The sequence below is a fragment of the Siphateles boraxobius genome, unplaced genomic scaffold (genome assembly GCF_051911475.1).
Source record: "Siphateles boraxobius isolate OS27281-9 unplaced genomic scaffold, OSU_SipBor_1 13, whole genome shotgun sequence".
Taxonomy (NCBI): Eukaryota; Metazoa; Chordata; class Actinopteri; order Cypriniformes; family Leuciscidae; genus Siphateles; species Siphateles boraxobius.
This window is the reverse complement of record NW_027508733.1, coordinates 14,092,636-14,108,758: the sequence shown is the minus strand read 5'-3', so window position 1 is coordinate 14,108,758 and position 16,123 is coordinate 14,092,636. Positions and strand designations below refer to the sequence as shown.

The window sequence follows — 16,123 nt, the reverse complement described above, 5'->3', positions numbered from 1 at the left end:
AGCAAGCCGACACTTGAACCGGGCTCACGGTGAAACTGGCTTCATGAGAAGGGAGCCCACGGGAAGCAGCGGTTCAACTAGGTGTCGTCCAGCCCCCAACTCTAGAATCTGTTTAGCAAAGTATATCGTCAATGCCCAGGCGGAGCACTTTACACTCATCATAGAGGAGCTCAACACCTAAGTGGACATGTTGCATCTCGGATCTTTGCCGAAATGAAGGCAAGCACTAAGTGCAACTTTGCATGGAAACAGCCTTCCCTCTCTGCTGAATTCCAACAGATATTTGAAGAGCTGGTCTGAGGTCTATGACTTGCATTCTGTACACGTCCAAGCGAACGGACAGAGAAGCCGGGGCTGGATCTGCCTCCTCCAGGGCAGCGCTTGCAGGCTCACCACCTGCTCCTATTACGGGAGAGGTAGGAACCTTGGGCACAATCCGAGCCGGGGTCTCAGCTTGTGAGAGTTAGCCGGCCCAGACTCCAGGCACAATACGTTGACCGAAAGCGAGCAAGTCCCTACCCTCTAGTAGAGACCACGCGAGCAGGAGAACTGATATAACAGAATTTTTAACTCACTACCTGCAGTGGCTCAGGGGCGGTCTCTGCAGTGCAGTCGCACCAGGGACAAGGCCCAACAGGATAAAGAGGGACACAAGGATTTACAAGACCTTGCTCCTCAGGAACCTGATGATCAGAACATGCTTCTGCATACTTCTGCAACACGATGAGCGTCGTTTAAACACCGAGGCAACATCATTTTGAGGGTGATTTAGGAAAACAGCCTACTGCAACCCATTTTGCAGGAAAGAGAGCACTGAAGTGATCGAAAGCTTTCAGGATCTCCTCAGGAGAGAAGACGCACTCAACGACTAGGTTCCACTTCTAAAGGCGTAAGCACGCTACCCAATTCTAGGGGGTGCTCGCAGAAGTGATGGTAACTATCACATGTTCTTGTGATAGCCACCTGAACCTCCGCGTTCAGATGTAAGACCGCCCGGAATCTCCGGGGGAAGAACGCGTGTGCCATCGTGCCCCGTCCCCGAAAGAGTTTCCAGGGGAAGTCAGGAAGGCTGTTGAAGGGAACCAGGTCTAGTTGGGCCAATAAGGGGCAACTATGAAGACCTGTTCCTCTCCTGACTTGGCACGTAGGTGCAAGTGACGGGCGCAAAAGACAGGAGCATTGCTCAACACAACATGTGAAGATCACTGGGCTTCAGGAGCATTTTCTGCTCAGCACTTGGGTGTGACAAGTTCACTGAGCTTCAGGAGCATTCCTGCTCAACACCTGAGTGTGATAAACTCACCGAGCTTCAGGAGCATTTCTGCTCAACACTTGAGTACGAAGAACCTCACTGAGCGACAGGAGCATTTCTGCTCAGCACTTGAGTGTGACAAGTTCACTGAACTTCAGGAGCATTCCTGCTCAACACCTGAGTGTGATAAACTCACTGAGCTTCAGGAGCATTTCTGCTCAACACTTGAGTTCGAAGAATTTCACTGAACGACAGGAGCATTTCTGCTCAGCACTTGAGTGTGACAAGTTCACTGAGCTTCAGGAGCATTACTGCTCAACACCTGAGTGTGATAAACTCACTGAGCTGCAGGAGCATTTCTGCTCAACACTTGAGTGCGAAGAACTTCACTGAGCACCAGGAGCATTTCTGCTCAGCACTGCGTGTGACGAATTCACTGAGCTACCTGTGATGAACTCACAGAGCTACAGGAGCATTGCTGCTCAACACCTGAGTGCGATGAACTTCACTGAGTTTCAGGAGCAATTCTGCTCAACATGAAGAGTGATGATTTCACTGACTTGAGCAGGCGCAAGGCGACCATGAGTCGCAGTCACTTTTAGAAGGCTCACTGGGGTTAAACGCATTTCTGCGGGCCCCTGGGGCAGCTGAGACAAAGTGTTTGTCCAAGGGTAGTCCGCTCGGTTTACCCAAACACTGGCGGAAAAATAAAACCGGGGGGGCAACTGAGCGGCCCCGGAATGGTCATGACCCAGCCGGACCCAGGGGATGGAGTCTCCACTGCCCTGGCTATAACTGTCGTGAGGCTCGATGGCGGCACGATTGAGTAAGCGGGAGGAGTGGAACAAGGCGCCCTCAGAAGCGTCTGACTCCAAGGAGGAGGTGACGGGTGAGTTTGTGACATGCAGGGGAAGCTTGCGCAACGGTCGCAATGACTAACAACTCGAGGCACGAATGCCCGTGTAGTCGGGGGTCGCCCAGGCCCCCGTTAAAACACGGCCCTTGTACATGGCCCCTCTGTTGAAGAGGGTTTGGCAGCAGACCGGGATGAACTATAGTCACACAGGGTGAGCTGCTCTGCCACGGTCACCTCGGGACTCGATCGTGAAGCTAGCGCTGAAGCGGTCAAATATGGAGGAAGCCAAAGGCTGCGACTACCATATACCCCAGGAGCCTCTGAAAGTTCTTTCAGTGGGACCCTTTCTCACTTCAACACCAGCTGAACACATTCTCATTGGAGAGACATGTTGGACCGAGTACCTCTCCAAAACTAAGAAAGAGATACTCAGCCCGTGGGCGAGACTACTCTCTTCCAGTTGACCTGACGACCCAACGGGCTCTGGAGCACTCGAGGGGAAGGACACTGTACTGATACTCCACCCTTAGACGCAACACACAGGATGGCCTGCGGTGCGGGAGGTAGAGATCTGAAGCACATGTCTTTCAGGTCCAAGCTGCAGACCAATCTTGGGCCAAGATGGTCACGACCCACCCCCTAGTAGCACGAAGAACGAGTTTACAACTGGCCTTCGTACCGGCTGGAGGAGCGGCTATATCAAATCCTTCGCCAGCAGGATAAGATAAGCACGCACAAGTCAGGAGCACTGCTCAACACTCGGTGTGATGAATATCACTGAATTTTCAGGAGCACGTCTGCTCAACACCTAATGTGATGACTATCACTGACTTGAGCGGGGTAGCCGAGCCTGAGGTGGGGCAGCAAAGTAGAGAGAGTGGTGTTAGTGTGCTGTGCAACACTTACCTGTCTCCACAAGCGGCAGGGGGCGCGTGAGAAGGCGGATGACCGGGTCCTCGAACGCACCAAGCTGCCTGCTGGCGACCAAGGGGGAGCTGAGGGGTGTAAGGCTATACAGGGTCACACCCGCCAGACTGGCCCTCTTGGGACCCAGGAACAGATGAAATTGCTCTCTCTTTGAAGTGTGGGTACCGCTTGCTCCGCTTTTTTTTTTTTTTTTTTAGGGAGCCAGCGGCGGAACAGACACACACACAAACAAAGGCTCCACCCGGCCCTCACCCGGGGGGAGGGAGTGATCGTGCCACTCCAAGAGCATCTCATCCATTCCTGGGCGGCCCGCTCCGGAATGCTTGCGCTGTCGCTTGCCACCTGGCTTGGCAGCGCCTGGAGCGGGCTGGGCGTCTCTACTGCGGCCGGCTCCATGCTGAGGCCTGGGTGGAGGCTGCTGCGGAGGGCCAGCAGGAGCGGCGGCCGGAGAACACCCACGGCGACGAGCAGGCGGAGGAGCTGCCACCGGCGGCGGGTGGAGGCAGCAGCTGGCCACCGGGGCAGGATGTGCCGGATGACCTCCGTCTGCGCTTGAGCGGCAGAGAACTGTTTGATGCAGTTCTCCACCGCGTCGCCGACCAGCCCAACCTGGGAAATTGGGGAGACCAGGAACCGAACCTTGTCCGCATCCGCCATACCAACCAGGCTGAGCCAACGAAGGCGCTACTGGACCACCAAGGTGGACACCGCCAGACCGATCACGCACGCTACGACACCCGTACCGCGGAGGGTGAGGTCGGATGCAGTGCGGTGCTCACCTATGAGCGCACGGTCTGGATTACCCTCGTGCATGCCATGGGTGCCCTAGCCTGCAGCAACGCCATGGCACGCAAGAGGAAGGGGCTTGCCCACAGGCTTTGTAAGCTCTGCCCGTCGGAACAGACGAAACTCACAGGCCTTAGGGGGGAGACGAGGATCCCCCCAAAAGGCAGCGGCCGCCGGACACAGGTGCACCTGTGTCGACAGACCGCTCCAATGGAGGGACACCTCGCAACCCTTCACCGTTCCTCCATCAAGGGTAATGAGGGGGAAAAGCTATTCAGGCAGTTTCTGGCAGAGAAAGATGCTGTTCACCTCCTGATAAGCTCTCCATGCATTTCGGGAAAGAAAGGCACTGGGGCGGCGAGCTGAGAACCAGCGCGGCCCGCCCCAAGATACCAAACTCCAGATTCCAACCGAGACTGAACGGGACACGGTGGAGGTTCCACTCGAGCCCGGCAGCCTCGGCGGCCCGTTTCAGCATAGCTGATAATTCTGGATCCGGCTCGGGCAACATTGAACTCCCGGAGGGAGACAATGCAGCCGAGTCATCATCTCTAGAAGTCAGCTCACCCTCCGATGCTGCAATCGGCGTCCTGTCCTCCAGGGGAGCCCCGAGTGAAACCGCTGGCCCACCCATTACAGATGGACCAGCAGACAACACAGGAGGCTCCAGTGGTTGCAGTGGAAGGGAGGAGTGAGGAGCCCACAGGGAATGGTTACCGGGCGGGACATCCAACACTATCCTCCGGTCACCCATCCCACACAGCACCCGAGGGTGGGGCATGGTAATGGGGACTCGCTCTCCGCGAACGAAGGCGAGTCTCGCCCTCAACACTGCGACAGTCATGTTCCCACAGTGAAAACATGAGCTGTCCACAAAAGCTGTCTCAGCGTGCTGTAAGCCAAACACGTGACACAACAGTTGTGACCATCAGAGAGAGACAGGGAACGACCGCACCCAGAAACGCACGGGCGGAATGACATCTTGAAAAAGACGCAAACGCACCCGTGTTGCTCTTTCAGAAAATAGGACCGTCACCAGTGCCGGAGCACACAGGGGAATGACCGCGGCAACACTGAACAGAGAACTGAAACAGTGAAGCACTCACTTTTCCGCCCTCTAACCAGCCATCAACACACACAAACATTTAGAAATCTGTTGCTGTTAAAACAGCAGTTGAGAGCTCAAAGCTCGCGATCACCGCTGCACTCGCGCTGTAGAACACCAGCACTGGGAGAGTCTTCCTGAAGAACACCGACACACTCGCTCGTTGTAGACAACAGCACTCTCAGAGACATCAAACGATCGGCTCCGAAGCGAAAGGCAACTAGTGCGTGCATCCACTTCCGTATTTATACCCGCGCCGCGGGGGCGGAGTGTGTGATGCGAATCACGCACGCCAATTACATTGGCTCGTTCAATAGTACTCGAAGAAGACAGGCTCTCTAGCGAGATCCCATTTCAGTCGGCGTCGACTACGTCCGACGTTATCGACTGAAAGGGAACGTGGTATTATAAGGTCAAAATAACTTGCAAGCTAATTCTCAGTTCCTAACGCTTCTAAAAATTGTGACTATTTCAAGACCAATGTGCTTGTGTCATGTCTATTTATGAAAGGGTGAATTTTGTTGTTACTGTTTTATGCAAAAATCCTTTTGGATGTCCATAATCTGTTAGTGCTTGGTATAAACATTACTCTGTGGTAAAAGATAACTACAGCTTACAAGTGTACATTCAGGCATAGGACAGTCAAAGGCTACACTCGACTTAAAGAAGCAGCACAAACAAACAAGATGTCACGTAAAGACACACCAGTCAGATCCAGCTCACGTGAAAGAAAGCTAACAGAGAAAGGTCAAGAGATGCATGACCAAGACACCAGAAAACGTGAGAAAGCATTTAACAAGACCTATGACTCTTGGAAGCTGATAGCAAGGGAGACTAGGAAAAAATTAAAGACCCTCTGTTCATCAGAAGACCTTAATGAATTACAGAAAGACATTCAAGCAAAGCATGATGACGTAGGCCAGCAGTATGAACCTATCCTACGCAACGGTAACACCACACCAGAGATTGTAAAGAAAATGGATGCCTGTGTTACGCTAACAAAAGACATTTGTGACCTCATAAGTAACCGTCTAGAGACCATTAATCAAGATTATAATGACCAACTTGAGAAGGAAAGGGTAAGAGAAACTTTAAACAAAGATGAATATGGGTCTGTCTTTGGCCACACTAAAACCGAAACGGTAAGCTCAGGGGAGTCACCGGAGAGATTGAGCAACCACTCCAGCTCAGCCAGTACCCACAGCAGTAGAGTAGATGCACAAGCAGAGCTTGCGGCTAAGCTGGAAGAATCAAAAGCCATGAAAGAAATCCAAACACAGCAAGCACATCTTCACAAGTTAGAGAATGAATGGAAACTTAAAGAGGCAAAAATGTTAGTAGAAATGAAACAAAAAGAGGTGGAAATGCAACAACAGTTGGAACAAGAGAGAGCCAAATTGCAGCAGTTACAAGCAGCAAAAGACGTTGCCATAGCAGCAGCTCGTGTGAGAGCATATGACGATTTTGAAGGTTTGGAGAACCATGATGAGGAGATTGACAAAACTAACTCTGCTTGCTACAGAACGGAAACTGAACCTCTATTAAATCCTGATGCTGCATCCTTCCAACCTCACCAAGCTCCTCCTGAAGTGACAATGACCCAGGAGTCTGTCAGTCTAGCCCAAGCAATCGCCAGCTCATTAAGCATGAACCGCTTGCCAGTCCCTGAACCAACCACGTTCAGTGGTGACCCTTTACAGTTTACAGATTGGAAGATGTCATTCATAGCTCTTATTGACAGAAAACCCCTCCCACCAAGTGAGAAGATGTTTTATCTCAAAAATTATCTTGCTGGAGAGGCGTACAAAGCTGTAGAAGGTTTCTTTTATAGAGATTCAGAGAGCGCATACTATGGAGCATGGAAAGTCTTACAAGACAGATATGGGAACCCGTTCATCATACAAAAGGTTTTCCGAGATAAGCTCATGAGATGGCCAAAAATCAACACAAACGACTCACTAGCACTACAAGCGTTCGCTGACTTCCTTCAAGGCAGCACTGAGGCGATCCCACATGTCAAAGGACTAGCTATCCTTAACGATTGTGAGGAAAAACACAAGTTGCTCAAAAAACTACCAGAATGGATTGTGCGCAAGTGGAGTCGAATTGTTGTAGAGGAACTTGACTCATTCGGCAGCTATCCAGATCTTGCATGCTTTACGAAGTTCCTGAGCAAAGATGGACTTTATTCCGGTGGACAAGTCTTACGTCCCAAGAAAGGAAACAGCATTACAGTGGCCTCACCTAGAAAGACAAGGAAGTCAGAGCTTTGTGCATCGGCTCACAGTAAAAGAACTGCCAATTCCATCGGTGACAGATGTTCTAAAAGCCCTAGAATCAGACTTCACAGAGAGAACTTATGAAGATAAATATGTGTCCCAGAACAATGTTCATTTTATACAGTTCCTCAGTGACAACATCACGCAGAAGAAAGACGGACATTATGAGATGCCCCTCCCTTTCAAGGGCAACATTCCACCCAACCTATCAAACAACAAGAGGTTAGCCACAGTTCGACTGCAGTGCCTTAAGAAGAAATTAAAGACCAGTAGACAATATTATGATCAATACAAAACATTCATGGAAGAAACAATTAACAGGGGTGATGCAGAGCCTGCCCCTACAACAACTGCTGGAGAGACTGAGTAGTACCTTCCGCATCACGGCATCTATCACCCCAGAAAACCAGACAAGCTGAGAGTTGTATTTGACTGTTCAGCCAAATTCCATGGGGTTTCTCTAAACAACACTCTTTTAACTGGGCCTGATCTTATCAATCCTCTGGTAGGAGTTCTTTGCCGCTTCAGGAAGGAGGCCGTAGCGATTATCTGTGATATCGAAAGAATGTTTTATCAGTTCTCGGTTACTCCTGAATCCCGGAATTATCTGAAATTCCTCTGGTGGAAAGGTGGAGATTTGGAGAAGGAACCACAAGAATACAGGATGGCGGATCATCTCTTCGGAGCCGCCTCGTCCCCAGGATGCGCCAATTTTGGCTTGAAACATCTGGCACAGCAACACAAAGCTAACTATCCATTGGCCTCGACATTTGTAGAGAAAAACTTTTATGTTGATGACGGGTTAGTCAGCGTCCCATCGGTCGAGGAAGCCAAGAAACTGATCACTGAGTCACAGGAGTTGTGCAAAAGAGGAGGCCTACGCCTCCATAAATTCAACTCAAATGAGGAAGCAGCCCTCGCCTCCTTAGATCCCTCAGAAAGAGCAGCAACCATCGAACCTCTGGGACTCAATCCATCCCTATCAGAGCGTGCACTCGGCATTCAATGGTCGATTAAAACGGACATTTTCAGCTTTAGCAGCAGCTTAAAAGATCAGCCTTCAATCCGGCGTGGTTGCCTCTCTGTCATTGCCTCTCTTTACGACCCACTTGGATTCATCGCTCCATTCAGTCTAACTGGAAAGCGTATACTTCAAGAGCTGTGTCACAGAGGCATCGGATGGGATGATCCACTCCCAGAAGATATGAGGCCACGGTGGGAGGAGTGGATAAATGGGCTTCACAGGTTGAAAGAGGTTTCAATTCCGAGATGTTACCACCCATATGACTTCCATAACATTGTCAGAGTAGAGCTGCACCATTTTTCGGATGCCAGCTGCGTGGGATACGGTGCATGTTCTTACCTCAGGTATAAAAATGACAAGGATGAAGTCCATTGCAGTCTCGTGTTGGCGAAAGCAAGAGTTGCACCCTCAAAGGTCACAAGTATCCCGAGGCTAGAACTCGCGGCAGCTGTGGTTTCTACAAAAGTCAGTGTCATGTTAAAAGGTGAACTTGACATAAAGATTGATGAAGAAGTTTTCTGGACAGATTCACAAGTTGTGCTTGGGTACATTAACAATGATGCCCGTAGGTTCCACATATATGTTGCGAATCGTGTTCAGCTGATAAGGGATAACAGTGATCCCAGTCAGTGGCATTATGTGGACACCGCAGAAAACCCGGCAGATCATGCTTCCCGAGGTCTTCGTGCTTCAGAGATTCATTCAACAAACTGGCTGCGAGGACCGAAGTTTCTCTGGGAGCGTAAATTACTTCTAACACCCAGCGCTCCATCAGAATTACTCTAGGTGATCCTTAAGTCACGACAATTCAGGTGCTTGCAACTGAAGTCAAAAATTACAATGACATCCTCAGGCGTTTGAGTCAGTTTTCCTCTTGGACAACAATTCTTAAGGTGGTGGCTAGAATCAAGAGGCTGGGGTCTAAACAGAAACAACACAGTGAGAATGTGACTGTTAAGGAGCGTGAGAAGGCTGCAGACTAAGTGATTAAGATCTTACAGCAGCAAGCCTTCCCCCAGGAGATAAAGATGCTTCAGGGCAAAAAAGACCTTCCAAAATCAAAGTCTCTTTTCCGTCTCCCTATCTGGTCTGAAGGACTCCTCCGTGTTGGTGGGAGATTGACACAGTCATCGCTCTGTCACAAAGTCAAGCACCCAGTCATCTTATCAAATAACAGCCACATCACCAAGCTGATTGTGTCCCATTTCCACGCTAAGACATGTCATCAGGGGCGAAGCCAGACTTTAATGGAGCTTCGGGCCAACGGATTCTGGGTAATTGGTGGGAGCAAGTTGGTCGCTAAGCTGATACACGCTTGTGTGTTTTGCAGGAAACTGCGACGGCCGACAGAGACACAGCAAATGGCCGATTTTCCCAAAGAACGCGTCGAAGCCTCAGCACCTTTCACATGCAGCGGCATGGACTGTTTCGGCCCTTTCATTGTAAAGAAAGCCCGCAAAGAATACAAAAGATACGGCTTGATTTTCACATGTCTGTACTCTAGAGCTGTTCATATTGAAATGCTCGAAGATTTGTCAACAGACTCATGCTTCATCAGCCTGAGAGGAGCTGTTCAACAACTACGCTGTGACCAAGGCTCTAATTTTGTTGGCGCTAGGAATGAGCTCAAGGAAGCACTTATACAATGTGACACTAAGCAACTGGAAATCTTCCTGACTGAGAAGCAGTGCGAATTTGTTTTCAATGCTCCCTCTGACAGTCACGCAGGCGGTGTCTGGGAACGCCAGATCAGAACTGTTAGAAACGTGCTAAATGCCACCTTTGCACAGTGCCCAGGTCGACTTGATGACGCCTCCCTCAGAACACTGCTATATGAGGCCATGGCTATTGTTAACAGCCGCCCGTTAACAGTGGATGGAATCAATGATCCTCAGGCACTGGAGCCTATAACACCGAATCACCTCATAATGATGAAATCTAAAGTTGCTCTTCCTCCTCCTGGAGAATTTGTCAAGGAGGACCTGTATGCGACAAAGAGGTGGAGAAGAGTTCAGTATCTTATCGAACAGTTTTGGAGCCGCTGGAAAAAGGAGTAGGCTATCTGTTGAACTTGTCCATAAGACAGAAATGGCACTCACCTCAGCGCAACCTCAACGTGAATGATATTGTCATTATTAAAGATGACAATCTCCCAAGAAATCAGTGGCAACTTGGACGAGTGATTGAGACTGTTCAAATTAGTGATGGCTTAGTTTGTCGAGTTAAAGTGCAAGTTGGGGAGAGGAAACCTCATAAAAAACAAGATCTTCCATCCAAGCCCTCAGTAATTGAGAGACCAATCAAAAAATGTGTGCTCCTCCTTGAGAACGGATTAGAAGAAAGCAATTTACAACACTGCACACCACTTTATTATGCATGAGGCGATATAGTTACACCTCTGATAGCTTAAGTTAAGACTATTCATTAGAGTCAAGAAATCCTGTACAATTCATTGACTCTGTGTATTTGTTCATTCATGGTACTAGGATTTGGTGGGAGTGTAAATGTCTGATAAATATTGCATTAATGTTCTCCTATATAGTATTATATTCATATTTTAATAAGACATTGTAGTTCTACAGTGTCTCCTTGCCTGTTCTGCTTTTATTTTGAAAAGCGCCGTTTTTTCTTCTTCTTCTGTTTTTTGTGACGCAAAACTTCCTACTACTTTCTCTTCACAATGTGGTGCTCGCGCGTCGTCGGAAGAACGCTAAAAAACTGACCTACGAACTGTGAGAGTGTCAAGCTAGAGCAATAGTATCCAGCTGCAGACCCGCAGCACCACCAGTTTCAGAACCCCAGCGCCAGAACCGGAAGTAAGGGGCGGAGCTTACGTTCTAACACCAGCGCCAGGACCGGAAGTGAGGGGCGGAGCTTACGTTCTAAACCGAGTAACGCCACCTAACGTTTTGGAGCGTAATTTGCTTAGACACGAAACGTCATTATTACACACGAAATGTCATACTTTATACTTGTATTTATACTAAATATGATACATTAAGGTATAGTACAATAAGCATTTAAAACATTGATTTTGTGTAATATAATTCTATATAGTTATCCGTTTTATTGTATTATGAGAGTTACTTCCTGATCGTGAAAATAATGCTTGAAACTTATGGTCATTTTATATAAAATATACTTTATTTCACAAGAACATGTGCAGCATGCATTTTTCTTTATGTAAAATAATGTCAAAAATCTAAAAAGAGAGAGAAAATCCGGCATTGTTTTAAAAGAAACCATAAAAATGTACCGTACTTCAAATAATAGCCGAGTCCCAAATAGACGATTGTCTCTTTACACGCCTGGTGTGGCTGCAGGTCTGGGTAAATATAAGTCCGGTCTCAAATAGAGGTCGGGTCTATTTTTAGTTTCAGGTTGTATTAAATCTTCTAAAACCCGTCAGATCGTCCGCTTTTTGGCGGAATAGAATGACTGCTGCGCATGACAGGGCGCTTAACGAGCAGAGAGAGAGAGAGCCCCGGCCGCGCGCGCGCACTCTGACGTCTTCAAACAACACGAGCACTGTCTTGCTCTTTATTTGTCACATACCAGTTATAGTTCATACAACGAGCAGTGACTCACTGTGTAATAAAAACATACCCTAAATATTATTTAAAAGGTGCAACAATTTTTAATATTTGTAAATACTTGCAAAAATAACCATGCTTGTGTCATTGTAAATAATTCCGCCCCTCCCTCACTTCCGGTTCTGGCGCTGGGGTTCTGGCACTGGGGTTCTGAAACTGGTGGTGCTGCGGGTCTGCAGCTGGATATATCTCAGCTAGAGAGCACGATAGCTGATGGCGGAAACTATTTGATTAGCGTCCTTGGAGAGCGGAATGAGTTTTCACGGTGTTCATGGTGCTTATGCTGCATGGTGCACGTTGAGAGGAAGAAATAAATCGACACCCGTTTGAAACTCTCTGCGTCTTGATCAATAAATCCAAGGGGCCGCTACATTTATTCTCCCGAGTCTTTCTGGTAGAAATGGATAGAGGTATACTTTGCTTAGAGGTAGGCCTATGTGTGCAATGAGCATAATCTGTTCACTGAGCAGAAATGTTCCAATGATTACATCATGATACGTAATAAATAGAGATCTCTTGGCAAAAGTAACTGGTGTAGCTTCCGTGATTCAACAATAATGGGGAAAGCATGATTTTAATTGTAGATTTGAAAATCATGCTTTCCCCATTACTATTGAATCACCGAAGCTACACCAGTTACTTTTGCCAAGAGATCTCTATTTATTTTGTGTCATGTCATACAGAGAGAAACAGGCATATTTAAATAAGGCTATAGTCGAGGAGGTCATTCCAGATTTCTCTGTTCCCCATTTCTCTATTCTCTCACCCCATCAGGCCAGCTGTAAATGGTTTCTTGGTGTTTCTCCTTCTTCACCACATCATCTCTATGTTTGTCCTCCCTCTCACCCCGTCATGCCTTTATGTTTCTCTGGGGTGGTACAGTAAGGATTATAGAAAATATAAAGAAAAATAATAATAAAAAATTACATTAAAGAGTAAAATTTGAGTCTTCAACAGTGAACAGAGTTCATCAAGACCGAGATCAGCATGAGTTTCTCCCAAATCAGCAATATCTAAAAAGTTTTATTCTTGTATAAATGTTTTTCTTCATGATATAATATAATACCATATCATGCTTTATTATGGTTTTTGTATTTTGTTCAATTTATGTTTAAATATTTTATAATAGTGAACGGGAGTGGATTCTTGTGCTCCATAACCTTCTCTTCTCCATCTTATTATATTATTTTACTCCATGTTTAATCAGCATTTATTAATCATTATTATCTTTCATGCAGTGTGATTCAATAGATCGCAGTGTTTGTAGAATGTGTTTCGCCGAGCTGTAAAATTGTTACGTGAATTGCTTGTTAACTGCAGATTTCTATAGTGCGCATAAAAACACATTTAAGATTAGATTTGGATCTTCATTTAAGACAGCTTTATTGGGCATACATAGCAGTGATACAAGTCACTAAAAATGTAATTTAATTGTAGAAATCTGGAAGCCATAGAAAGAATACATTTATTACAAGCTTTATATTTTGTTTACCTGATTCATTTAAAAAGTGTTATCATTATTAGGCATACAGTCATATATCATTAAAATTCAGGTCTAAATTATTTGTTGAAACCTGGAAGCCACAGAGAATACACATCATTATTTTATAAATTTTGAAATGAAAGATTATATATATATAGAATTAAATTTAGTTGCATTATATCAGCATAGTGCATGGCAGGCACAGTCAAGTTTTATTATAACTGGTAAAACTTGAAAGCCAACATCAATATTGTTTATAGGCTATTCTTTAGACAATATACAATATGACTCAACACAACTTACACAACGTCTAATATTAAATACTATTACACATTTGCTGGTGGGAACAATATTATCTGTCTGCAGTCCCGGAGGCTGCATTTTCAGGACCCCACTTCTAGGACCGCATTTCTAAGACCCTAGTTTTTTGTGACAGCGCCACCTACCGAGTCGGAGAACCACAGTCCCAGGAACGCATTTCCAGGACCCTAGTTTTGGAGGACCGAAAAAAGTGCCACCAATGCAGTATTTCCACCCAGTTTTAACTACATTAGAGTGTTTTTTTTCTTTCAAGTTTTATTACACCCAAATACTACTTTCTTTATTGCAATTAAACCAGTTCCTAGGAATGTTGACAAATTATTGGGTCTAAGTAGCATATAATAACTCAAGTAAAATAAACAAGGAATCATTTTATAGTCTTTTCAGTCACTATGGACCACATTTTCAAGTACAGAGGGAAGACAAGGATGACTCTGGGGGTCATTTAAGATTTTGTATTTTACAAAATAATATAAAACACCTGAACTTGAACACACAAAATATTTTACAAAATAATATATAACTGAAATTGAACACACAAAATATTTTACAAAATAATATATAAAAACTGAAATTGAACACACAAAATATTTTACAAAACAATATATAACCACTGAACTTGAACACACAAAAAAACAAATTTGATCATGACCTGAACCACATAGACAGAACTTCAATGGATGGACAAACACATGGACAAACACATGGACAACATCATCACTGACTCCTAAGAGAGAGAAAGAGAAGTGATTTAAATAAGGAACATTTAGTTGACCATGTTCTACTCTCTAATTTTAAATTTCATATTTAAAAGATCTTAGTTACCACAGAGTAATGATAATGATAAAAATAATGATATCAATCTCCATACCAATTAATTTTCATAATAAAATTATTGCATACTGTTCAAAGATTTGAAAAAAAAAAATGATTTTGATGTTCTCGGAACAAAGGTTCTAGAAACACTCATGTCGTTTCTTGAAAAACATTTTTAAGTTAATTTCATATAAATAAATAGACATAAATTTGGCCTAAGCCTAGTGCTTAACCAGTTTATTTATTTATCTTTTGTCATACTATTGCCTACCCTGAGCTGTGTCCTTGATAGCACTTCATCTAGAGTACAGTATACAGTAAATGACACAATCTAACACGTGGGATTTCAATTATTATAATGGCCTCTCGGATATGTCTGACTATTAAAATGTCATATGTCTCAACCAACTTTATAAAACCATGTCAAAATGAAGAGACGTACACATAACATGTATTGTGGGTAACGTTAAACAGGCTGACTGTGAGCAGGTGACAGTGAAAACATTACGATTATTTTAACTGAATTAAAATGGAAAAACAATGAGTAATAAACAAGCTTTCAGAACAAACATGCTACAGTTTATTGTGCTGTAAATAAGTCAACACAGGCTTATCATGCAACAGTTCCGTTAAATGAACGTGCTAACAATTAATTTTCCAGCATTAGAGGCTAATATATGATGGCTATGCATTCAAGACTGTTTAGCAAATCACCAGCACGTTGGCAACGTTAACTTTCCAATGAAATGCATCAAAATTGTTTTTAAAGTTAAACAAATAAAAAATGATTCGCATTTGATACTCACACTCTGAATGTCATTCATCTTCGCTGGTCCTCTAATTCGGTAGGTGGCGTTGTCACTAAAAACCTAGGGTCCTAGAAATGCGGTCCTAGAAGTGGGGTCCTGAAAATGCAGCCTCCGTGTCTGCAGGCAGATGCTACTCGGTGGGAATGCTGTGTTCTCGTTGCATTTACAATTTTGACCAGAAGGTGTTGCTAGTGTACAGTGTTTCGGGCTCTTCGAAATCCAAAGGATTTCTTTTTTCAATCAACTCCTTTTCTCCCAGCACTATTATGCAGGGTGTTTTTTTATTGTTCTGAATAACGGATTGGTTTTGCTATGAAATTTACTGGTGTGTAACTCATTTGTTCTGTGGCTACAACAAATATGTAAACCATTATTCTGCGAGTTTCACAAATATTATTCTGTACAGTTCTCCAGCATGAAAAGCAGAGAATGCCAAGAATTTACTGTATGGCTGAAGCCCAGAGACTTACAAGTGGGAGGAGTCTGTGCCTCAAGTAGGCGGAGCCTCACATTAGTGGAGTTAAGTTTAAAGGTGTGGTTGGGTATGGAGCTTTCATACAACCCATTTGGACACGTGGTGCTCAGTGACCAAATGACGTCCAGCTCCACCTCTGTGGGTGTAATAGGTGGAGGAAGTTTTGGGTAGGGTTAGTGTATGGTTGGAACATCGCTCCACCTATTATTCCTATATTTCAAAGAGGGGGAGCTGGACTTCACACTCCATCCATCTGGGCTGCAGTAATGTAGAATGAGGGCGGAAAACATTCCAGTGTTCCCGCCTTGGAGAACAGCCAAACTTGTGGAAACACGTCCTATCATGCAGGAACTCTGCAGTAACTGTTGAAGTGATAGTTAGACTAAAGCAAGCTGGT

The 16,123-nt window shown here is 45.5% G+C and overlaps 1 protein-coding gene across 1 annotated transcript in view; it reads right to left on the bottom strand.

The window, feature by feature from the left end:
• LOC143735448 (SLAM family member 5-like) overlaps nucleotides 1-16,123 on the bottom strand; it is a 173,356-nt gene that overhangs the window by 120,358 nt on the left and 36,875 nt on the right. The gene's annotated exons all lie outside the window — the stretch shown is intronic.